The sequence below is a fragment of the Mirounga angustirostris genome, unplaced genomic scaffold, assembly GCF_029215605.1.
Source record: "Mirounga angustirostris isolate CCGP_5_RB_7025 unplaced genomic scaffold, mMirAng1.0.hap1 SCAF_6, whole genome shotgun sequence".
NCBI classification, from domain to species: Eukaryota; Metazoa; Chordata; class Mammalia; order Carnivora; family Phocidae; genus Mirounga; species Mirounga angustirostris.
Genome location: NW_026991714.1, coordinates 73,887,858 through 73,913,883, shown reverse-complemented (window position 1 = coordinate 73,913,883; position 26,026 = coordinate 73,887,858).

The following is a 26,026-nucleotide window of genomic DNA, read 5'->3' as shown; positions in this document are numbered from 1 at the left end:
GTGTAACAGCCATCTGGGTGGGAAGGCCTTGGGAAAATGAGAATGGCACAGGAGATGCTCGGGGACTTATTTTCCCTTTCGCATGTTGTGTGTTCTTGGAAGCATTGGTAACTCATGCCTTTGTCTTTTGTTGCCCCTCAACCCTCAACCATCTTTCCACCCTTCTGTCCTCTCCCCTAATCCTGAAAGCCACACAAGTTGCATACAATAAATAAAAGTATTAAGCATGTTTATGGAAGAGCCATTGATCTCTGGTGTTATTTTTATCGGAAAGGAAAAGCAGTCCTGATAATAGGAATTATGATGTGATTCCAAGTAAATGGCCGTGCACTTGAGCTTCCCTGTCTTCGACAAAATGGCCGGACTGGTGGTGGTAAATGAGCCGTCTTGTTGGCCTCTCCACTCTCGTGGGAAGTAGGATGGCAGCCTTCCCTTACTGAGCTGCAGCAGAGGGGAAGGCAGAGACTGCTAGGAGTGAGGGGACCTATCTAAGGCCACAGATGGGTCTCACAGGATATACTTTCCCCCAAACATCTCCCTTCTCTGGCCAGCAACATTCTGTGGACTCTGAGATGGAGGCGCTTCTAACTTAAACACTACATGTTTAATTGAGGCATCCAGTCGACCTGGTGTATATCTCCGAGAACCTTATGGAGGCCACTCAGGAAACACAGAGACTTGCTTTTTGCTTGTCCCAAACCATCTCCTGGAAGCCCGTGCTCACTTCAGTTGGAGTGGAGTCAAACAAACACCGAGGTAAGAAAACATTCAGAGAAATGGTAGGTGGCAGAGCAGCTGGAAGGCCTGGAAAGGGCCAATATTTGCTTTATTGCCTCTGAGCTCATTACTTGCTCTGAGCAGGTTAGCCAGGAAGGGAGGATAAACACTGTTTAGTTAATAATTCCCGTAAAAACCCCACAGAATGTCCTCTCTGATTTACCATTGTATGCCTGGAGAAAGCACAATATCCTCTTTGCTTATATTTTTTCCCAATCAAGTTTGAAGCCAGTGGACGGTTCAGCATGTGGGTGAATGGTGAGAGCTTGTTTTGTTTTTGTTTTTCACATCTTCCTCAGGTTAAGAATGTGAAATGTGTGCGAGACACATTCGGGAAAAGAGAATATTACTTGGGCCTCATCTCTTAATGCAATTTTAGATCAAATGGAAATATTTCCTGATTCAATATTTGCTGCCTAAAACTGATTTTCTTATTTCCAGCTTGGGGAGTTAAAAAGCAAGAAGGAAGGTGTCTATATTTTTTGGTACTGCAGTGCCCTAGAATGACCCCCATGATTCATTCACCAAACAAATAAAATCCCTCTAAGAGCTGGTCAAAGACAGGCCTTGGACCAACTCATTCTCCTCATGTGGCTGAGCAGTGGGACATCCTTTGTTTATGTACCTTAATCTTAAAAGCAAACATTCTGATTGCATTAACCTTAAAGCATGTATGGGGGCGATGGGCTGGTGGGGGAAGGACAAGGGAGAAAGGGAGGGAGGGTAGAGGAGGAAGATAGTGGTAGAGTTTTCATTTAAAATTAATCAACAACGTTTTAAAATAGCTGTACCATGGGAATAAACATTAAACCATAAGTAGCGAGGTTAAAATAAGTTTTATGTTATATTTCAAAGAGGGAATTACTGTATGCGTTGTCTGTGAGGCATTATAAAATGCACATTGAAAGCTTTCTTTCAGAGACATCTGCACGCCCTGGTCCCCATGTTGACCACATGCGTTGGTAGAACAGATGGTAAAGGTTAAAGGTAATAAAGTGAAATTTATCTCTATATGAAAATGTCTTATTCATACGAAGCCTATTTCTGTGTGAGCACAATTAAAAATAAGTAAACTTTTAAAATACAAACCTCAGCCTCAGAATTCTATTCTCTAAGTTACTGTTCGTCAGTCACTAATGAATGCACCATCTCCAAAATAGGACAACGTCACTAGTAATTATGGTTGACTCTAAAGAAATCTTTATGTGTCGGTAAAATTTTTTCGTGAGCACCTGTTTTAGCAATGAGATAGCTGGTATTAAAACCTTGTTCCTTTGAAAAGTATTGAACTTTGGAATATTAGACAAAAGCATACAGAAGTTGAAAAGAAATGTGGCCTTTTCTTGTTGATTTGTTTCCCGTTTCAGTGTACTTCCCAACTGTACAAAATTATTATCAGAGCAGGATTGTGGCAGATATTACATTGGAAGAACGAGTTCCACAATGAGCAGGGATGGTTATAGGAACTGATAATCCATCATAGTTTTGCTTTTTTCAGGCATAAGATACTGTTTTATTTTTTTTTTTTTTTAAGATTTTATTTATGTGAGAGGGAGAGGAAGAGAGAGAGAGAGAGAACATGAGTAGGGGGAGAGAAAGAGGGAGAAACAGACCCCCCTCGGAGCAGGGAGCCCAACTAGAGGCCTGATCCCAGGACCCCGGGATCATGACCTGAGACGAAGGCAGATGCTTAACTGACTGAGCCATCCAGGCAGCCCTAAGATAATGTTTTAAAGAAAGTTTAGTTATCTGAATAGGAAATATCATGGTATGATGTTCCTGGCTAATGGCTTACTGTTTTAAACTCAGACCCTAAATACTAACAAAGAAACAAAACTAAGTAAAAACACACAGAATACTTATGTTGGCGAGCAAAGTTAAAAGGATCCAGCAAACAAAATGAAAGTTATCCTTAGAGCGCCAGTTAACAACAGGTGTGCCTGAAAAACATGGTTGCCAAAGATTTGGTACCTAAGAAGAACCTGAAGATGTACGTGTTTTGTACACATCTTGTAAACAGTCTTGTATCCATCTGTGAATCCTAGTAGGGGCCCCAATGCAGGGAGGTGAAATGCACCCAGCCCGGGTGGGAAGAGAGTCACATGGACACAGGGAGGGAAAGCTAGCAGAGAGCAGCTGAGAAAAGATGAAGAAAGAATGAGAAAAAGACCAGCACAGATGACATGCCTTGTCATCATGTCTGCAAGTCTTTAAACTTTCTTGCAAGGATAGAGTTCAACACTCATATCCGCACCTAATACATATTATATTTTGCCTTATATAGACATTAGGTAATTACACAGTAATTAGGAGAGCAATGCACCATTGATGTTCCTGTGGAATCTGTGCCCAAACCTTCAAGAATACCCACATTTTAAAGTAGACAAATATCTGTTCAAGCTCCTGGCTTTCCCCTGAATCACATTAGTTAAAGAATCATGTGACACTGTGTGATATGCAATTATATTTTCAATGTTCTATGTAGTTTTATTGTTCATTTTTTTACACTGTGGAATTTTTGTGAATAGATGAATTGGTAATAAACCACAAAACCAATTTGAGAAGCAGGTGCTGGGCCTTTGACTGAGTCTCCTCCTTTGTAGGGTGTGCTGTTCAAATGATCTCCCAGCAAAATCAGATGTCCACATCATAAAACCTCTTGTTGCTGATAGTAAATGATTTCAGCGATCAATTCCAAAATGTCAAAGAATCCTAGTGCTTTGTGTAGGGCAGTGTGAGGTCAGTCCTCAAAAATCATGGTGTTGTCTTCATGACATTCTATGTTTTGAAAAGGGAGATTTTATTGCTTCTAGATGACAACTTGGCAATAATCTCCAAACTTTAAAACTTTTCATATTATTGAACCTAAGAATTTATCCTCAGGGGTATGCTCTGTATTTAAGTATGCTTATGATATTGTTGAAAATCATATAGAAAAATCGAAGAGAGGGGCGCCTGGGGGACTCCATCGGTTGAGCGTCTGACTCTTGATTTCGGTTCAGGTCGTGACCTCAGGGTCCTGGGATGGAGTCCTGAGTCAGGCTCTGTGCTCAGCAGGGAGTCTGCTTGAGATTCTCTCTCCCTCTGCCTCCGCCCCCCGCATGCTTTCTCTCTCTCTCTCTCTCTCTCTCTCTCAAATAAGTAAAATCTTTAAAAAAATCTTAGGGAAACAAATACCTAAATGTCTCTCATGGTCAAATAGATCATGCTACATTTGCTCAATGGAATATATATATATGCCACACATGAATTTTTTTTTTTTACTTTTTTTTAAAAGATTTTATTTATTTATTTGACAGTGAGAGAGACAGCGAGAGAGGGAACACAAGCAGGGGGAGTGGGAGAGGGAGAAGCAGGCTTCCCGCGGAGCAGGGAGCCCAATGTGGGGCTCGATCCCAGGACTCTGGGATCATGACCTGAGCCGAAGGCAGACACTTAATGACTGAGCCACCCAGGCGCCCCCATACATGAATTTTTGAATAAAACTTAATAGCTTGGAAAATGTTCATGAATGATATGGCTATCTTTGAGCGTTTGGCTTACTGGAGATACTTATTTATTGCCTGCGTGATTTTCCACACTATCCATGATAAACATATATTACCGTGCAGGTGAAAGATGACACTAACAAAAATTCTAGTTTTGCAGAATGTGCAGACCAGTGGGGCCATCATCTGTCCTAACGTGGCTTCTCCTCTGCTAGCACAGCCCAGGGTGAGAGAGTCAGAACCTCCAGAGGTAGGACTTGGTCAACAGATCAGCATTTGGCAACCAGTAAAATCAACTTAGGCAAAGAGTTTCTGCAATTCAAACACAGACCCGGTGAAGCTGGGATTGCCGTGCAGAGGAGGGTCCTACGTGAAGCACACTGTGAGTGATGTAAAAAGAATTACAGCAGCAACCCAAGCAAAGCCGAGCGATCCTTTCTCCTCCCTGTCTTCCTATGCTTTCTGCATTCTTGCAAGTTCCGGCATCGGTGAACTGGTGAATCCTTCTCTGCTGTTTGCGTCTGATACCAGCAACTTATAACTGACTGTAAATTTAATTAGACCCAACCCGCCTGCTGGGAAGGTAGCTAGCCCACTGCCAGATGTTTAGCAATTCCAGCTCTAAATGACAAATACGAGGATCAGTTCAATTGTGGAATGTTTGGGGCATTCAGGACTTCAGATATTTGTGTGTTTAGCTGTTTTTGTTTGTTGGGCTCTACAAGACAGTCTCACGGGAGTAATCCTGTCCCGGAGACTAGCCGATCACCCAGAATATGCATTTCAGCATGACCTCGTATGTTCTCCTCATCCTTAAATATGCAGCAGTTCTCAGAAAATCTCGTTTCTTGGGAAAATTCCCATCAACTAGAAGGTTTACGAAACATAACTTAGAACTTTGTAGGATATTCCTTTCCTGACTGCCCCCCTTTGAACTGAGTTCCCTCTATTATTCCCTAACAGAAAAATTCTATTGAACAAACATTTACGGAGCACTCACCATGTGTCATTCCCTGTCCTCGAAAGTTTGCCAATATTCACATGCTTACTCCTCATGACAATGCTATCAGGTAAGTGTGGTCCTGTCCCCTAGGAAACCGAGGCAGAGATGTTAGGTGCATTTGCTAAAGCCAGTTTTCTAGTGAATGGGAGAAGTGGGGTTTGAATCTGTGCAAGCCGTTTGCAGAGACTTGGCTTTTAGGCATTACATTATATGGCCTCTCACACTATTACATGTTTATTTTTTTTTCTTTTTTTTTTTTAAAGATTTATTTATTTATTTTGAGAGAGCGAGAATGAGAGAGAGAGAGTACATGAGTGGGGGAGGGTCAGAGGGAGAAGCAGGCTCCTCGCTGAGCAGGGAGCCCGATGTGGGACTCGATCCCGGGACTCCGGGATCATGACCCGAGCCGAAGGCAGTCGCTTAACCGACTGAGGCACCCAGGCGCCCCTATTTTTTTTCTTAATTAAAAGCGAAGTCACTGAATCATCAGTGTAAGGTAGAATATACTGTAGTATATTAGTAGTTACTGTAATTACTGTAGTAACTAATGACCTCAAAACCTCAGTGGCTGGCAACCTCGAAAGTCTATTTTCACACTCTTGCTCCTTGTACGCTGGGGGTGGCTACGAATGTCCTCCCTGGTTTCTCCACTGTGGGGCCCAGGCTGACAGAGTAGCTTCTCTTTGGGAAATAAACTGTGGGTCATTGTGGCAGAAAGAGATGAGACATCGCATTGGTTGGTGCTTCAAGTTCTTTGGGACATGATTCATGCTACCTTCTCCCATATTTTGCTGGCCATAATGTCACACGACAGAGCCTGCCATTAATGGGACTGGGAATAAAGTCTTCCCCCAAGGAAGGGTATCGAATATCTGTAAGCAATCTATCACAGTGTCAATTACTCATTACAATTTTAGTGATATATTTATTACTACCTTTTTTATTAGTCTCCCTTATTCTATTTTTAACCTCACAGCTTTGTCTTCAGTGCCTCATATAGTATTTGGCACCTGCTAGGCACCCCACATATAGAATTGATGAGCAAATGCACACACTCAGTGATAGCCAGGGGTGGGGCTGGCCAGAATACAAACTTTGGTATCCAACAGTGCACTCTAGTCCCAATTCTGTCCTTACTGTGCGATCTGACACATCAGCCTTAATAAACTTCAGTGTTCTCATCTTTAAAACAGGGATGATAATAGTGCTCATCTCATAGGGGTGTAACAATGATTAAGTAAGGTAATGTTTGCCAATAGGGACCAACGGAACCGCTACTTGTTTACTGCATATTACCTAATTAAATACTCCATCAAACACAGGTGTACTATTATTTTGTGGACCACAAAGGAGTGAGTTGCCAATTAAACAATTATATAACCACCTTTAAAGTGGACTCAATTTCAGAGATGTTAAAATAACCCCCAAATGTGCATTTTTAGGATGAATGACATCATTGTATTAGAAATTAAGAAGCTTACACAAATATTTTGTTTTAATGAAGTTGGTGATTCATGAATGGCCAGATTATACCAGTGATGGGGATTTTTCTCTACCTCTGATGTGTCAGACACCATGAGCTGCTTTCGCCATAGCCATACCCCTGCCCTTGCCCCCTCCCCCCTTCCTAGAATAATCCTGATTATGTTTTGGGAAAGAGATAAACTCTAGCCTCAGGGAGTTCATTATAAATTTCATTCAGTTACGGTCTCATTCCCTTTATTAGTGGTTGGCTTGAAGATAGTCGCGTGACCTAATTCTAGCAAATTGGACCTCCGAGAAAGTCTCCGTTTCACCTTCTGGGAAAATTGTTCTTCCCAATGAAGAGCCCTTCATGTGAGGAAAGACCTCCCTTCTTTGTTGCCATAGCACACACATTTATTCCCATATTTATTTGTATGTACCGTGTTCAACATGCTGAGTGCTCTGCGGATACTTCCCCCACCATCCCAGTGCCACGTGATCTATTCTCCCTTCTATGTGTCATCTGGAACCGTGGCAGCCCTGTGGCCACAACGTGGAGAGGAGACTCACAGGTGGAAGGTTCCAACTCAAAGTGCCATTCCTCACCTCATGTTTACACATTAGTTTATAACACATTGAATGTTTCTGCTCTGAATTATCATTCTGATGGGTGCCAAATGGCGATTTTCTGTCATCATTTCTTCCACATTTATTATTGGTTGGCTTTCCATGAGAAGAAAGAGCTTTCTCCTGTATCTGTTTATTCGTTTGCATATTTATCTGTTTCTTGATTTCTGTACATCCCTGTGGACTCAGGGTTCCTATTTTATTCGATGTGTTATAATTTACTACTGTCAAGATTTATTTTGATGATCAATATTATCCTAGATTTGACTAGTTGGAGTCCCTTCAAGCTAGTTTCTCTCTTCTTTTGACAAGTTCCCATCGTTCTTTGAGTGTTTCCCTACTTCCAGCACAGCAACAGGTTCTAGGCTCATTCTGTTCATTTCCTAACCCAGCCCTGGGATCGCTTATTGCTCTAGGGGGTCCTGGTTCCTTCCAGTGGAGGATGCTGTGTGGACACCAATATCTGGATCCTAGGTGTGCTCATGGCTACTGTGATATTGTTTCCCAGTCTCCCTCAAGGTACCGAGCTAGGAAATCTCTATATACACATAGACCCACTGCCCTAGTGTGTTTGGGCTGCTGTAACAAAATGCCATAGATTGGGTGGCTTATAAACAGCAGAATTTTACTTCTCACAGTCTGGAGGCTGGAGGTCTGACAACAGGGTGCCAGTGTGGCCGGGAAAGTGTCCGCTTCCTGATCACAGACTTCTCATCATGTCATCACATGACGGAAGAATGAGGGAGCTCTGTGGGTTCTCTTTGATGAGGGCATGAATCCCATTCAGGATGGCTCCACTCCCATGACCTAGTCACCTCCCAAAGGCCCCATCTCCACACACCAGCATATTGGGGGTTAGGTGTGAACATATGAAATCTGGGGGACAAAGATATTCAGACCATAGCACACACATTTATTCCCATATTTATCTGTATGTACCGTGTTCAACATGCTGAGTGCTCTGCGGATACTTCCCCCACCATCCCAGTGCCACGTGATCTATTCTGTCTTTCCCACATCCACATCCGCAACTCCCTTCTCTGACAGTGGGGGACCCAGCACTCATTACCTCAAACCCCTAGTTGTCACCAATTTTCTGATACCATCCAGCTTTGCACACGGGCTCCAACCATCATGAGCCTGACAACTCTGGGTCACCCACTTTATTTGGGCTTTCCTAATGGCTTTTTGATGAAGGAAAGAAAAAAGGCAATAAATCTTTATCTAAAGAACTTAGGAGAAAGAGGGGAAAAGGGCAAGGGAAGAAGACTTAAGGAGAAATCTTTACATATATTATTCCATTTAAGGCTTACCATAGTCTTATGAGAAAAGTGAATCATTCCTTCCATTTCATGGAGGTTGAGGTCTTGCTTAAGGTTAGACCACAAGCAATCAACGAAGCTGGGATTAAACCCAGGGAGTCGACCCCTGGTCTGCAGACCCAAACACAATAGTCCACAGCCTTTTATCTGCCTGTCCTTGCTATTATCTGCATCCTGCATTCAATGCATTTATTAGTCTATGTGCCTTCCCCTGGTTGAAATCCTTAGCACCCAACGCAAGAAGAGTTTACTCCAAGTGCTAGAACTAATGTAAACAGGGAATTACATTATCACAGCTACATGTGGTGTTATAATTACATCAGAATGTGGCTCCGTCACTGGCATGTCGTATGCGCCACGCTGTCGCCATATTAGTGGATGTTCAGCCTTACTTTTATTAAGCATGACAATGCCCAGCAGGATCCATTTTGTCTGATTATCCTCAAATGGAGAAGAATATTAAAAGGCAGGATAATTAAAAATATATGCCCAAACAAAGGATGTGTCTACAATTCCTTTCCTAGTGCTTTGAAATAGTTCAAATTTCTCAGCTGGCTCTCGTGCACAGAGCAGTAAAAGGATGTCTTAAATTTAGACATATGTCTTCATTCTGTTTAATGTGCCAGAACAAAAACATAGCTTGAGACCACCATGAATTGATGTCTAAGTGCTGGAACACTAGAGAACACTCGTATTTCCACAGGGCTAATGTCATCATAGAGTTTGTGATTGCATTTTCCCCTGTGAGAACACAGCCTTCTATTTTTAAGATTCGCTTCTTCCAATTCTATGCCCATATCCTTCCTTGAGTCCACATAATTAGGTTTTCTTTTATTTGATGCAACTTCAGAGAATTCAAATCATACTCCCATTAATGGCGATGCTTTTATTGAGAGCAAGGGAGAGATCCCAACACTTCCATACAAGGCAATGGGCCTAACAAATATGTTTTAAAGGATGAAAAAAGTTAGGTAAATTTATTGGAATATTTTCAGATTTCAGCGTACTTAAGGAGCCTTTAAAGAAAGCGAATGCATAGGTTTGTATCAGACAAAAATGTGATTTTCTACATATGACATGCTAAATTGTTCCAGTGGATTGGTACTTAGGATTTTTTAGTATTTTCATCAAAATAATGTGGCAGCAAGAATATTAGTGAGGAGATCCCACCGCTCAGTCTTACCAACGTGAGGTCATACTAATCATCTGGTATCTGGATGCTGGACCCTGAGATTCTCAAACCTTAGGAAGGTTTCCTTTGGGGATAGAGTCAAACTGGAATGTCTTAAGGGGGAGAAGAAACTTGAAATATGTGATATGCTGAAGCAATTAAGTGAATGTACCTATTTTGAAATAGAAAAAAAAATTGGGGACTTGATACTTATCTTAATGTATTTGGAAGAATGTCACATAATCAAGAAATTAAATTTGGGCTGGGCTAAGCAGGTCTAAGTAGGAACTTGGACCTACAGTTTAAATTCATGGAGACATAAAATTAATTTCAATGTAAGGAAGGTCTTTCTTATGATGGAAGCTGCCCCCAAATAAAATAATCTGCCTAAGGAAGTGGAGATCCTTCATCACCAAAGGCATTCAAGAAGAGATTACCATTATCAGTGACATCATAGAGTAGTCCTTCTCAGAAGGTAATGTGCAGATATATCACCTGGGGTCTTGTTAAAATGTGGATTCTGATTCTGTAGGTCCGGGGTGGGGCCTGGCTTCTGCTCCCAGGTGATGCATACACTGCTGGACCACAGACCACTCTCTGAGTAACAAGGTCACAGAGGAAATTAAAAGAAAGAGAAATTTATTCCCAATATGCCGTGGGTCTAAGGCTTAAGCACATCAGTGTAGAAAGGTAATATAAACTTGACAGGAATAAGAGGGAAATAAAAAGAAAATGAAGAAAATCTAGACATCATCTTATTGCTACAGCTGAGAGTTCCAGAATAAAACTGGGCCTCAATGAAAATAAATACTCATAGGACCAAAACAGGCCTACAGCAAGGTGGCAGCCATCCCCAAGTGGAAGACGTCTGGTGAGAGCAAGGGAAACGGTCAACACAGAGAGCCACCCACAATTCAGGAAGAACTTCTAGGAAAGTTTGTGCACTCACTCATTTGCCATAAGGCAGCCGAGATGGTCCAGTTGGGCAGATGCTAAAACAAGGGAGTGAGGTTCAACAGGGGGGTTTTCCAACCAACCTTTTGTCCTCAGTGAAGATGAATGGAGATAATGCGGAGCTCTGAAAACCTCAAGAGGAAGTTGCAAAAATCCTGGTCAGAGACCGACTCTCATCATCACTGGCCACTTGGTGTTACTCACTGCTGGTCCAAGAGGAACAGGGAGCCAGGACTACCTGCTAAGTATCCACCCAGAGACCAAGCACAGATTTCTCTGCTACCTTATAGGACTGTGATAGAACTGAAAAGCCTTAGGAACACATATGCCTTTGATTAGCTGAAGAATCTTCAATTGCTCATAATTATTGAGTCTACCAAAAGTCCAAATTGAACATAATTGAACATTTAGATATGGTAATAATGTAACAGGTGATTTCCAAAAGCTCATGCTCTTTCCAGAACTTTGTTTTTATCCAAACTGGGGATTCCTGTGCTCTTCTGTATTTATTTTTCCAATTTCACATTTCGGTATGAGCTTCCACAAAAATGTGTGTTAACTTTTGAAAGGGTGATTGAGTAACTCATTATATTAGGGGTTTTCACAGATCCCTAGTGTCTCATTGAGGCTGAAGTTGGCTATCTGTTCGGTCCAAAGTGGAGCCTCAATCTCTTGGCATTAACACAAACCTCTTATTCTTTTTCTTTTCCTTTAAAGCAGCATTTTAAATTTACATGTTCAAATCAAACTCATCAAGCTTTTCATTACAAATGAGTGACAATAAAATGTAAAGAAAAGCTTCCTTAAACCATCATCTTTGCAAAGAAACAACATATTGATAGATTTGGTGCAATTCTACTCTCTCTCTCTTTTTTTAAGATTATATTTTTTTAAAGTAATCTCCACACCCAGCATGGGGCTCAAATTCACAACCCCAAGATCAAGAGTTACACACTTCACTGGCTGAGCCAGCCAGGTGTCCCGCTGCAATTCTTCTCTTGATGACTAGATTAAAATCAACAGCAACATTGGCCATTTGACTTCTTTAAAATAGCAGAATTGCTACAGAGATGTCAACTGATACTGGATTATATTTCAGAATTATATTCAAGAGGCATAATTTTAAGACAGGTGTGTCTTAAATTTGGAGAGAGTTCAAGAAATAGTAGTGAAGATGAGTAAGTTTAGAAAGTAAGACTGATAGGAAAGAATTGGGAAAGAATCAACTTGCAGAGAAAGAAAGAATGAGAGCAATTTAAAATATTTAAGGTATTTTCTATGTTACTATATGACATTGTAAAAAATTTGAAAGATCCTGAAAAATATAAATGTGAAAAAAAAAAAGTCCACGTGTGTGTGTGTATAATCCTGTGATAAAAACAAGAGAAGGTGATCTGACTATTCAGCAAGGGAGATACAGATTAGTTATAAGGAAAAAAGCTCTTATAATGAATGTCTTTTGTTGTTTGATTTTGTTCTTTGACATTGAGGGCTAAAAGGTACAAAATTATTTTTAAAAGAAGATAATAAGTAGGATGACGTTTTACCACCCTGAAACTTACAGAGACCTGATTAATTTAAATATTTAACATATCAATATTTGGAATTCCCATTATCAGCGATCTGGTCCTAGTTCAGTTACCAATCTGTCTATAGAAGGACCATGTGCCTGAGTTAGTTTGCCTGCTTTTCACCAAATCTTGCTATTTCAATCTGCTTAGTTTTGGGAGCTGGGTTGATAAGGTTACAATTCTTTATATTTTTGATTTCTGATCCAAAAGTTCCTCAGCTTAAGTGCTTCTAGTAAAATTTTAAAGGAATTTACAGAGATTTTTCTTTGAATGCTCTGCAACTGTTCTCACTTGAACACGTGACTCTTAAATATAATGCAGCATTCTGGCCCTCAGCAGAGCTGTCTGATGGCAAACAAAGAGGGCAGGAATGTATTAATCATTAAGCTGGCCAATGCATGCATTTTTCTAGAAAGTCTTGTTGTAAAAATACTCACTTTCCAATGTTATAGTTTATCCCTAGTTTCAAAAAAGGTGATATGTAGGTCTTAAAATGCTTAATCCATTGCCCTATAAGATGAATTATTTTGAATTGTATATATTACCTATAATTCCAGAATATATGTCAATTTTAGACATTTTTGTCAACCACAGCATTGATCTAGAATGAGGGGGATGGCACAGATTCACTCATTAAACCTAAAATTCAGATGTACATGCATTTTTCTAGAAAGCCCTGTTGTAAAAATACTCACTTTCCAATGTCATAGTTTATACCTAGGTTCAAAAAAGGTGATATGTAGGCCTTAAAGTATTTAATCCATTGCCCTATAGGATGAGTTATTTTGAATTGTATATGTTACTTATAATTCTAGAATATATGTCAATTTTACACATTTTTATCAGCCACAGCATTGATCTAGAATGAGTCGGATGGCACAGATTCACTCATTAAAGCTAAAACTCAGGTCTTTGGAGAATGTTTAGATGTATGGTAAAATGTGCTAGTTATTTTTAGAAACTAGTTTAGAGCCAACAAGCAGGAACAAAACTACACAATGTTAAGTGGTTCAGTTAAAACAGAGCTAATGATAGTGATCTGATGGTTAAAAAATATATTTTTATTTGTATAAGGTTAAAATATGTATAGACCATCATATACAATAGCTTTCTTGGACAACTTTTTTTGAACATGCATCTAGTTTAGAGTCCTATAATAGTCCTATAAACAGACAGACAGATCTGGAGGCTTCAGGGGTCTTACAGTATAATCAGGGAAGCATGACAGCCAGAGAAATTGTAATGAACACCATCAACCAGTAGATAGAGAGTGACAGAATTGAGATACGATCAACATGTTCTAAGGACTTACTATTTTGGAGGACTAAGTTATATTTTAAGAGCACAATGAGCAGGAAAAATATATGTTTTGGATAGTAGAAGGATGATATCGATGCTTTGAGAAGAAACTGATTCTATGTTTCTACGGAAACACAGAGGCCTTAGAATGGCAGACACAAATGTGGAAAATTATTATGCCCGTTGTCTTCCTGGATAGTCAGTTAGGTGGGTATGTTTCTATCACGTGACTTTTGCTTCCCAAACCACAGCTGGCTGGATGATGGGTCAGCAGCTTCAAATCTATCAGGTTAGGAATGAAATGCGTTCCCTAGACTTAAGTGCAGGTTACTCATTTCCAACTAGTGGGATCAAATTTGCTCTCTCATTTATCTTGCAACGGCTTTGCTGATAAGCAGACCTGGAGGTTGGTGGGCCTTGGGCGAGCCCTAGGCCCCGTTTAGCTGCCCTAGTGTTTCTGACCTTCTTCCTGTAATTAGAACACGGATGCTGTTTGTTTCCATTTTTACAGGCTGTATTATCTTGTAAATCGGTTGCTTGCAAGCGTTAGTTATACTGGAGGGCTTGTTGAGACACTGGGGACTGGGCCCTGGCTTCAGCTTCTCACTCAGTGGGTCTGGGGTGGAGCTGGACAATTTGCAGTTCCCAGCAAGGCTGACGCTGCTGACCCAGGGAGCTACACCTTCAAATCATTGTAATTTGCCTGGACTATCTTTGAAAATTCTCACAATAGGCCTGTGAGACAAGAATAATTATTTCCTCCATTTTCCAGATGAAGAAACAGGTACTCGGATGTTAAAGGATATGTGCTTCGAAATGCACAGGTTGGAGGGGGCAGAGCTAAGTCAGCTGCCAGGTCACCTGATGCCAGAAGCAAAGGTCCTAACACGGCAGGCCGCCTTACAGGTTTGCTGGTGTCTCAGCGCCGCTATAGAATGAGGCATCCAAGGGCAGCTGGGACCTTGGGATCTTGCCTTGCTCTTGCTAAGTGTCTTTTTCAACTCATTTCATAAATCCACATCTTAAAATTCTGCTACCTGAACCATATTTAATTCTGTGACAATCCTGAAACACTTGCTTGGGACCTTTTAGCTGCCATCCCCAAGCCTGCTGTGGTGTCATCGACTTTTCCCCTGCCCTTCACTCGCGCCCCCCCACCCCCACCCCACCACCGTGCTGGTTAGTTGCTGGGGTATCGAGCAATCCTGAGTCAGGCTGCCTGCCTATGGCGTCATGATGGTGTGTCATGCATTATGTTGATTTGATTTCTTTGGAAAATGAAATGAACTCTTTCATCCTCTTCAGCCTATCACAGATGAGTCTGATGATTATGAAACGGGGGAAAAGAGGGTGAGAGTTAAAAAATATTAGTGTTCCTGTTCCAGCAGGAGGGGCTTTGCTGATGGAGAGAGCTACTTTGGTCTGTAGAACCAACCCTTTTAACAAAGAGGGATCCATCAGACCATCATACTGAGGAGGTTACCATTGCCCCTGAAGATTATTTACTGTTCCTTCTTAGGTTTCTAGATGCATCAAATTATCTGAATTTAAATCAGAATTTGGTTTTCCCAGTGTTTTTGTTGCTTCTAAATTGTGAATGAATGAATGGATATCTACACCGGGAAGATCTATTTGGCTAATTATCCCAGACAGTGGCTCATTTAGGTGTTTCTTTCACAAAGTAGATTAACATACTGACTTTCTACTCTATAAATGATAATCCTATGATGATGTTATCCGAAGTCAGTTTTCTAGAACCTGATTCATTATTATAAATCTACTAAATTGAAGAGCAGATTCTGTTCTCAGTGATAACCCCTTCCAGTGATCTGCAACCCCATTAAGAAGCAGCTAACTCTCTGTGGCAGTGAGCCTCAACCCTGGCTGTACATGAGAATTATCTGGGAAGTTGGCTTTTTGGTTTTTGTTTAAATTTTTTTTTGTTTTAAGATTTTATGTATTTATTTGAGAGAAAGAGTGAATGAGTGAGAAAGAGCTCATGAGAGGGAGAAGCAGGCTCCCCACTGAGCAGGGAGCCCGATGTGGGGCTTGATCCCAGGACCCTGAGATCATGACCTGAGCCAAAGGCAGACGCTTAACCAACTGAGCCATCTAGGTGCCCCTGGTTTTTGTTTTTTTAAATATGGATGCCTGGGCCTCAGTCTAGGAAATTCTGGGGTGCAATCTGGACATTGCTCAAGCTCTCAAGGTGTTCCTAATGTGTATCCAGGGTTGGAGAAACACCCATGTACAAGATCACTGCTGTCTTGTCTGAAAATGCTAATGGTGCTTACAGGTGCTGGTAAAATTTTGGTTAGAGAAGATGTAAGCAGTATTTGTGTTTGCTGTCTTTTGTTTTCTGGAGAGGGCCCTGACTAATGCTTCGTGTGTGTGTGTGTGTGTGTGTGTGTGTGTGTGTGTGTGTGTGTGTGGTAAAACAACTCAATCATTTTACGATAATGTAGCTACAAAAAATGGTTTTTTGGGTTCTAACCCTAGGCCCCAGAAAACGGACAAGCAATTGTGACTCCCCATCGCCACCTGGTGTCAGAAAGTACTACAGTCTACAGAAAATACAGTAATAGGAAGAGACAATCTTAAATCTCAAAAACCCAACAAAGTAGCAATGTTGGCCAGAGAGCTGACAAGTGTTTACACGTGTCCTGTCTGGATGGGGTTAACAAAAATCCACAAGCCAGTCAGTGTATTGATCAGTTTCTTTTCTGATCTGGTTCCAAGCCTAATTTTTATTTTACTTTTGAACTTTAAGCTGTCAACTAAGTAAAATAGGAAATGGTCTTTTCTTCCCCCTTTCTGCATGAGGGATTTTTGAAATTTGGCTGAAGTCAGTTGGCAGTGATCTGCAGGGATTTGGATGGGGTAAGAGTAACTGTCCTTTTCAGTTATTAAAAAGTGAATGCATTAACCATGTGATAAAAATGCATTAATTAAGATTAACTTCAAAATTACCTGTTTCCAAGGATCACTTATCTGTTACCAGATGCCAGTGTAAGCTGCAATAGTTACTTTATAACTATCCACCAGGGGAGACAGTATTGGGAAGGCAGAAGTCGTCATATTTGAATGCTTACGTATTGAACTCACCAGCTATGTCACTTTAATTAAGTAATTTAAACATTCTGAGTCTCGGTTTCTCTGAGTGTCAGATGGGGAGCCTACTTATGTGAAATACATACCAATGTTCAGCCCATGGTAAATGGTGACTGAATGAATGATTACTTATATAAGTGATAGAAGTCGCCCATATTTGGGATGTGAATGGATCAAGTAACATGAGCTGCTAAACAATTTATGTTTTGCTAAGATTTATGATAGATGATTCCTTAAGAGCATGGGCTTCTGTGTTCAAATCCTGGCAGCTCCGCTCATCAGCTTCGTGATCTGATTTTCTTAAGTTCTCTGTGCCTCAGTGTTTTTTTTCCATCTGTAAAATGGGGATGCTAATTATACTTACTTCATTGTGTAATTATGACTATTAAGTGTGTTATTATATGTAAAATTGCTTAGAACAGGGCCTAATACAGGGAGCATTTTCAGTTAATGTTAGTTGGTGTGCTGGTTGCTTTTGCTGTTGTTCCCTTATTTACCAGGTACTGTGTTAGGTCCCGAGACACTGACTTTGTCTGAAATTGCTAAACAGCTTAGTAATATCGTGAAAAGGGAACATACTGAAAATATTAAGTTGTATTTAAGTGTACTAACAAAAGTAAGCAAACATTTTTAACTGCATTCCAATATGACTTTATTTTGCAAGATAGTTTAGGCAGTCTTTTGTTAGTTTACCGTGCTCTGCTTTTGAGTGCAATGCATGGGTCTCACATTGAAGTCACTTTTGGGGTCTGCCTCTGCCACCTTCTCTCTCCCTCCTCCTGTCCCCTCCCTGTCCTGCCTTATCTGCTGATAAATGTTTTTAAGCATAGTGGAGGGAGGGTAAGAATGACAGCTTTCTGGAGGAAAGAGAGGGCTATTTAGGCCATGAGAAACTCATAATTAGGCATCAGTAGTCTCTCCCTCCTTCTCAAGTTCACATTTAATCTACAGTGACTAATAATCTAGGAAAGATTTAATGTTTAATTAATTTCTATTAGTTTTTAAATTCTCTTAAAATCAACCTCAATCATTGCTATTTGTTGTTGATAGACCAGAAAACATTTCTCTGCCTAATGGGATCTACTTCAAATATGTGACCTTTAAATTTGTATGTTTACCTAATTAAAATAAAGCATGCATAAAATTATCTGTTTACAGATTCCAATTTAAAAGCTGCACAGAGTGAATAAAGGCTGGAATTTCAGTTAAGGTCCTTAGCACAACATTTTGTAATAATCTTCACATGTTCTAGAACACAGAAAAATCATAATCAGAGAACTAATAACTGAAAAGGAAATGTTCTTGTTTTAATGCATTCCATTACCTTTGATCAAAATATCACTCATAGTTTCCAGAATCAACTCATTCTCTTTACTGAGAATTTTTATGAATCATCCCAGCAGTTTGGCCAGTTCAGGACCTTAAGAGTTCAGTTACCATTCCAGAGAGTTCATTCTTATTAACTCTTCTTAGTCTGAAACTGAGGTGAGCAAAGGGGAAATCAAAGCAAAGCAAACTACTATATGTATCAAAGCAAAGCAAACAACTATATGTATCTCTCCTTGAAAGTAACTGTTACTTTTTTCTTCTCATGTACAGTTCAAGGAGAGATACATATAGTTGTTCATGTTGCTTTTCTCACCTCAGACAGAAAAACCATTAAAATATAAAAAGGTATAGGGGCGCCTGGGTGGCTCAGTCAGTTAAGCCTCCAACTCTTGCTTTCAGCTCAGGTCATGATCTCAGGGTCATGAAATTGAGTCCCATGTCAGGCTCCACTCTGAGAGTGGAGCCTGCTTAAGATTCTCTCTCTTCCTCTCCCTCTACCCCTCCCCCCACACTTGCATTCTCTCTCTCTACATATATATACATTTTTACATATACACATATACACTCATATATATAAAGCTGTATACTCCCATCAGGAGCTAAAGCCTCCAAATGGTGTTTTTACATAACTGAAATATATGAAGGAAGGAAGCTGGGTATTCTATGCCCATGGTAATAACTGCTATTATTTTCAAAGTACCTTCTTATCTATATAATTTTATCCTCATAAACATATGTTAGTAAATAGTGATTTAAATCCAAACTCTATATTTTTTTCCTATAAAGTAGTCAAAGAACAATGTGACAATTATTCATAGGTGCACTGAAAGTAACATAAAGAATGCGTTAGGTATAAATCATTGTGAAAGATATTTTAAAGTTAATGGTATATTACGTTGTACAAATATCTCATGCAAAATGACCCAGGGGTAAGTTGCTTACTTCTTATCACTTGACTAATTGATATATTTTCTTACACCAGATACTATTATCCTTCTTATTTCATCCTGGTAAGCAGATGTTCAGAGTTAAATATAATGCTCACAGTACTTAAATTAGCCTAGACATTTGTTTCTGGTTTATTTAAGAACATTATAAGTTTTAATTTCTATTTTAGCAGTGCCACTCTATATGTTTTAGAAGGACGAGGAAGAGGAGGGGGAGGAAGAAGGGGAGGAGAAGGAGAAGTTGCCAACTCTAGCTCTCCTGGAAGCAGAGGTATATAATAAAATAAGAGAATTATTTCTTAGAGTGGTCAAAGTGGGATTATGTATAGGATAGCAGACATCTTGGGAAAGTTTCTGTGATGCATGCTGATACACGCAGTAACTTCTTGCCAAAAGACTGAATTATATTAGAAGAACATGTGTTTTCAACCATCTTCCTATTCCAACCAGTAAAATGATTTAATTTGTGACCAATCAGAAGAACTGAAATAAACAGTGGTTCTCAATTCTTCTTCTTACCTTAGTCTCAAGATTGACTGGCATATAGTGTGACACCTTAATTATCTGCCCATTGAAATGAATCATTTGCAATGAGCATAAGAATCAGTTGTCCTATGAAGAAACAGACTAAAAACTGAATAAAATTTTTAGCACATTCAACAGATTTTCACCCTCCTTGACTTTTCTGCATTAAAATTTAAAAGGGGAAAGTAGATATTCATTAATTATAGAAGTGTCTGAGTATATCTACCTAGTTATTATGAATTTTGGATTCTTAGATTTTAGAAATGGAAAACATTTTAGCAATAGTTTGGTCTGGCCGATACTTAGAAGTACAAGGAGACTTGAATAGAGTCTTTCTTCAGGCTTGTGAATAAGATCCTCTTGAGGCTAGGAATTTGAGTTTTTAGTACAATGCCCTGGTACACCACAGTCATTGAATGTGGGCTCCATGCAAACTGTGTCCTATCCCTAAGCTTCCCTTTGCTCATTGGTAAAATGGAAACCTCCTATCAACACAATGGGGCCATCATAAGATAACGTATGGAAACTGCTTTGGACATAACTGGAATATGGTTAGCACAAAGTAAGTTTCTAATTATTTAAAAACCACATTTTTAATGTCTTGTCCTAAAGTTAGGAATTGTAGAGGGCTGTTCACTCTCTGTAGTCAGATATGCATAGGTCCCTTGAGTGCAGATTTTTTGTACTGGATTAATAATTTGATATCTTGAAGGCAATGGGGACAAGTACTTCTATATTACTTATGAACTATTTTGATAACCAGCAAAAATGAAATGCCTTCCATACAGTACCTTGATTTCTCAGGCACACTCAATACGGATACACAAAAATAAGGACAAAATCCACCAAATATTTTGACATAAAAATTGAGTGATTATTACAACTGTTACAGATATCATTTTATCTGGCAGAGGTAATGTTGCTGGGTCTCTGTTTCTTCAACTGCAAAATAAAGAATCTGACTGCTTGGCCAAGGTATTGCTCAGTTCTCAGACGACGATGTTCTTGTCAGAGGGTTGGATAAGAATAATTTCCCTCAGAAATCCAGTCTCACACCTGCTGGCATTTTCTCATTTAGTCTTTCAAATTGATAGTGATAATACATTTTACAACTGAACAGTGGACTGGGACAGATTTTCCCAGTCATGCAGCTGGGGTAAGATTTTCCCAGTCATGCAGACCTTGAATGTTAGCTGTAAGTAGGGAGTAAGACAGTCATTCCTCACATCCTCAGCATACAAGAAGTATGGGGGGTTGTGGTTTGGAGTGCCTGGGGGGGCTCAGTCGGTTAAGTGTCAGATTCTTGATCTCAGCTCAGGTCATGATCTCAGAGTTGTGAGTCCAAACCTCATATTGGGCTACCTGCATTGGGCTTTGCACTGGGTATGGCACCTACTTAAAAAAAAAAAAAGAAAAAGAAAGAAAGAAGGAAAGGAAAGAAGTATCAGGAGACTCAGGAGAGCTGGGAGCAGATTAGTCATCAGAGTTCTTAACACTTGTCTGACTAGTAGCATGGAGAAGCCCTCCATTGGCCAATCATTTCCCTTCCTCTCCAGCTCCATTTTCCTGTCTTTCCTTTGCCCAGCCTCCACCCCGTAAACCTGGTCAGATAGTCCACACTTCTTGGGCCTCAGTCCCTTCTATACTATTATTACATATAACACAGAGTCAGAGTTACTTTTACTGAAGACATATTCTATCACAGATGCTCTGTTAACCGTTTTATAGACATTATTACAGTGCGGTCTCGTGTTTCGCGCATTAAATGATCACATGTCCCAGATTGTCACAAGCACTCCTATTTAGCCCTACTGTCTCAATGTCATTAATGATTGTGCCCCCTTTTATTCTCAGAAATGATCCAATTAGGATAGCAAAGTTGTGGTCATTATGTATAGATATTGCATCAGTTTCCTAGGGCCATCGTAACAAAGCAGCAAAAGACTTGGTGACTTAAAACAACAGAAATTTCTTCTCTCACAGTGCTGGAAGCCAGACATCTGAAATCAAGGTGTCAGGGTATAGTGGGGCCATGCTTCCCCTGAAGTTCATAGGAAAAAACCACTCCTCACTTCTTCCAGCATCTGGTGGTGCCTGGTGTCCTTGATTTGTGGTGGTGTAACTGCATCTTCACGTGGTCTTTGTCTCTGTATCTTTCCTCTTCTGTCTCTTATAAGGACACTTGGCTTGGATTTAGGGCCTACCCTAATCCCAAAGGATCTTATTTCAAGATCCTTGCCTTAATTATATTGCAAAGACCCTTATTCCAAATTAAGTCACATTCCAAGGTTTTGGGCCGACTTATCCTTTGGGGACTACAATTCAACCCACTACATACACACACACACACACACACACAAAATACTTCATATATATTTTATATATAGTATATATTTTATAAGCTAATTAAAAACCTATTACATAAATATGCATACATAATCGATTTTCAGTTAGCATGTAAAAAGAAAATAATGTCTCCTAATTACCCATAAAACATAGCATGCATAATATTGTGTGTATATCTCTATATAGGAATTTTTATTCACATTAAGGTTTGAAGCAGCTTGGTCAAACTAAAAGAGAGATAATAGGAAAAGTGTTAGAAACTCTTAGAAAATGTAAATAATTTATTATGTCTGTATGGGAATGATCAAATTCCAGGTGCTGATTGGGAGACTCTCCCTTGTATCCAGGGTATATTCATTCTGTGATAATAAGCCTTTTCAAGCTTAGTACACATTAATAAATTCTTGTTAGGAGAATTAAGGAAAATGGATAATCCTTTCTCAGTTGTAAATGCCTCATTCTGATTTATCAGCTCTCCTTACATCACAGAAAATAAATTTTTGGCTCAGAGATGTTGAGTTTTCATTCAGAGTTCACATCTAGAAAACTTCAGAAGATTCTAGTCCTGCTGCAAAATAGATTATCTGAAATACTATGTCTTTGATAATAATTAATATTAGATAATTATATTAGATATAGTAATTGTATATAATACAGATACACTATAAGCAATATAGGTATAATGATAGGATATATACATAAAATTAGAAAATTATATAAGATTTCTAATAACAAAGGCAGTACATTTTCATTAGTTTATATATTAAAATAATATATATTCATGGTTTTTAAAATAGTGGAAATGGTTCTAAAGTTGTAAAGAGAAAAGTAATTCTTCTGGTTTCCAGTTTGTCTAGAAAAAGCACCATGATTCTTAGGCAAATTAGAATTTTTCTATGCATATTTAAGCATATGATAATGTAAAATACACACAAATATCCTTTTAATTTTACACAAATGAGATCAAACTTGGCATAATGTTCTGTAATTGTTTTTGCTTAATACTGAAATAGCCTGCCATATAGATCTCCCTTATTCTTGCAACTGCTGCCTACCATGCATTTGTATGGATTTCTAAAAGTAATTTATGTAGATGGCTTTTGTAAACAACGCTTCAGTGTATTGGTACACATATCTGAAAATATGTGTCTTAAAGCTTGAGCATGAATTCTCTGAGGTAGAAATCCTTTTTCAAAGGCATGCTTATTTTGAACACTGAAATACTCAAAGATGCTGTCAAATAAAGGATATGATATGATTTTGAAGCAAAAAAATCAATTTCTGAATATTTACAATTATTACAAATTCTTTCTTAAGTTGAACCCAAATCAGTCTTATTGTAAATTCCAAGTACTGGTTCTGTTCATGCCCTTTGGAAGAATAAAAAATAAGTATTTTCCTTCATCAGTGTAACATATATTCAAATAGTTTTTAAAAGCCCCATCTAGGGTGCCTGGGTGGCTCAGTAGGTTAAGCGACTGCCTTCGGCTCAGGTCATGATCCCAGGGTCCTGGGGTCGAGTCCCACATCGGGCTCCCTGCTCTGTGTGGAGCCTGCTTCTCCCTCTCCCACTCCCCCTGCTTGTGTTCCCTCTCTCGCTGTGTCTCTCTCTGTCAAATAAATAAATAAAATATTTAAAAAAATAAAAATAAAAAATAAATAAAAGCCCCATCTAAATATGTTCCTCTGCATGTAAAACATTTTCAATTATTACAGCTAGTTAACTTTGAAATAGTTTCCAGAACATTTCCCTTCCCGCTCATAATCCTTTTTAGTTTATTATTGTCTTTGCTCTAACTTTTTACTTAAAAGTTGTCTTTCTTTTAAGTGTGTCTCCAAGTATAGTCTTGTGGAAAACAGCTAGAGATCACACTTGGGATACACGTGGCCCGAGAAGCAGCCCGTCTATGTCCTCACCTCATCTCTCAGTGTGGAACAAGACATGGTTTCATTTGATGAATTTGTTCTTTGTTGGAATGAATGGAAGATACTTTCTATAATGGCCCAGGCATACCTTTGAATTATTTTAGACAGAAATTGTTAATGAGTTTATGCTACATTTTAATAACATTTATTTTTTTCTAAAAGGGTCACAGGCCCCATTTAATAGTTGGTTCTAGTATTTTGGGGGGTAATAACATTGTTCTTACTTCTCCATAGTTTCTGTAATCTATCAATTCCCTTCTCAGAAGATTAGAACTTTTTCCTCCAGTTTTTCTTCCATGATTTCTCAAAGATTTCTCCATGATTACCAAGTATGTCTCCAAGATCATATCAGGCAAGCACCCTGAGATGAACTAATTTGGATCTCTGTCCTAAATGTTTTGGAGTTAGACTAGGCATTCTCCTACCATCTTTTCTGCTAACTCAGCTTTCAATGACCTCTGAATGATGTTTTCTAGACCTTTTTGGATTTGAGGATCCTTCTCTTGAGGAGTCAAAAAGTTTCATCATTTTTTCTCTCATCTGTATACTAATATACACCATCTTCTGGAGAGGGGTTCACTCCTATAATTACAGAATGGATTTTATTTGAATTTTTTTAATTCTGCTTTTATAAAATCTAAGACTTCATAGAATCATGGTAGTGTTTTCATCAAGAAGGTTGTGCATTCTTCATACAAACATGAATAAAATCAGAAATTTCTGATAAATTCCTATGTTCCTGATTATTCAGATGCATCAGGAGGACATTATGGTCTCCACAGTGTCATTTGAGTGTTTCAAGATTTGCCTTACATTTGACCCATGATTCTTTAGGACAAAATACTGGTATTTGTGTACAGGACCCACTTTCCCCATGTCTCAAGATAGTACAGCTATGGTAGCAGGAGGAATACTCCTCTATGTTTACTCTTTTGACTATAAATGACTAGTGCTCCTAGAAATAGAAACATTGACAAGAAGTCAATGATTTAAGAAGACGCAGTGATTGAACTAAAACCACAGGAAACTTAGAATCAGTGTTATGTTGGAGGTGTTGGGGGAATTTTTACATCTGTTGTATGACCTTGTAAGCCCCTTGGCAGCACTTCAAACTTTACCACCAAAGTCTGCAAACTTCAGAGAAGAGTGAAGATAACCAGATTCTGGGGTATCTTCAAGGGTTAGCTGGATCTAACCCACAAGATCCCATTTCCTACATCCTAAGCATTAAATTTTGACATCTAAAGTTTTTATCTTGAGAAGTGATTTTTACTTTCTGTAGTGTGCTATTTCTGTTGTTTTAATATTTTAAAAAGTCTAACTAAGCCCTTGAGTTTCCCTTTCAAACCTCTTGATAAAACTCACACTCCTGGAACGTGTTCCATCCTTTCAAAACATTATTATTCATTATTAATATATAATCAACAAACAACGGCACACAATGCAAGTGTAGAGTTTCATGGTTTGACTTATATATACCTTCACAAACCATCCTCACAATCAATATAATAAACATATCTATCATTCAGAAGCATTCATGTGCCCTTTGCAATTCCTCCCTCCTACCCTTGTGGACCTCTCCCCACAAGCAACCACTGATCCACCCTCTGCTGCTCTAGATTAGTCAGTATTTCTAGAGTTTTATATAAGTGAAATCAAACAGTGTGTGCTCTTTTCTGTCTTCTTTTGACTCTATGTAATGATTTTGAGATTCGTTCATATTATAGCATAAATAGTTCATTCTTTTTTATCGCTGAGTATTATTCTATTATATGGATATACCATATAGTAGAATGATAGACATTCTAATGATAGACATTTGAGTTACAGTTTGGGGATATTACAAATAAAGCTTCTGTGAACACGCATGTGCAAGTCTTTATATGAACATATGTTCCATATTTATACTGTGGCTTCGTAGCAACCAGCCTACACATACCCTTGATGAGAAGCATGTCCTTAAGATTCTCCCCAGGGTATGCTTCCTGGAGTATGGGCTTTGTGCATGGCCTATGTTCAGTCAATATATTTTTTAAATGAATAAATAAATGAATAAGGACATTGGGAAAAAATAGAAATGTGTATCATGCAATGAAAAGGACTCTCAACTGAGTTAGGAAATTTTAACACTAACTTCTGTCTCACCGTGTAGCAGTAAGCAAGTTA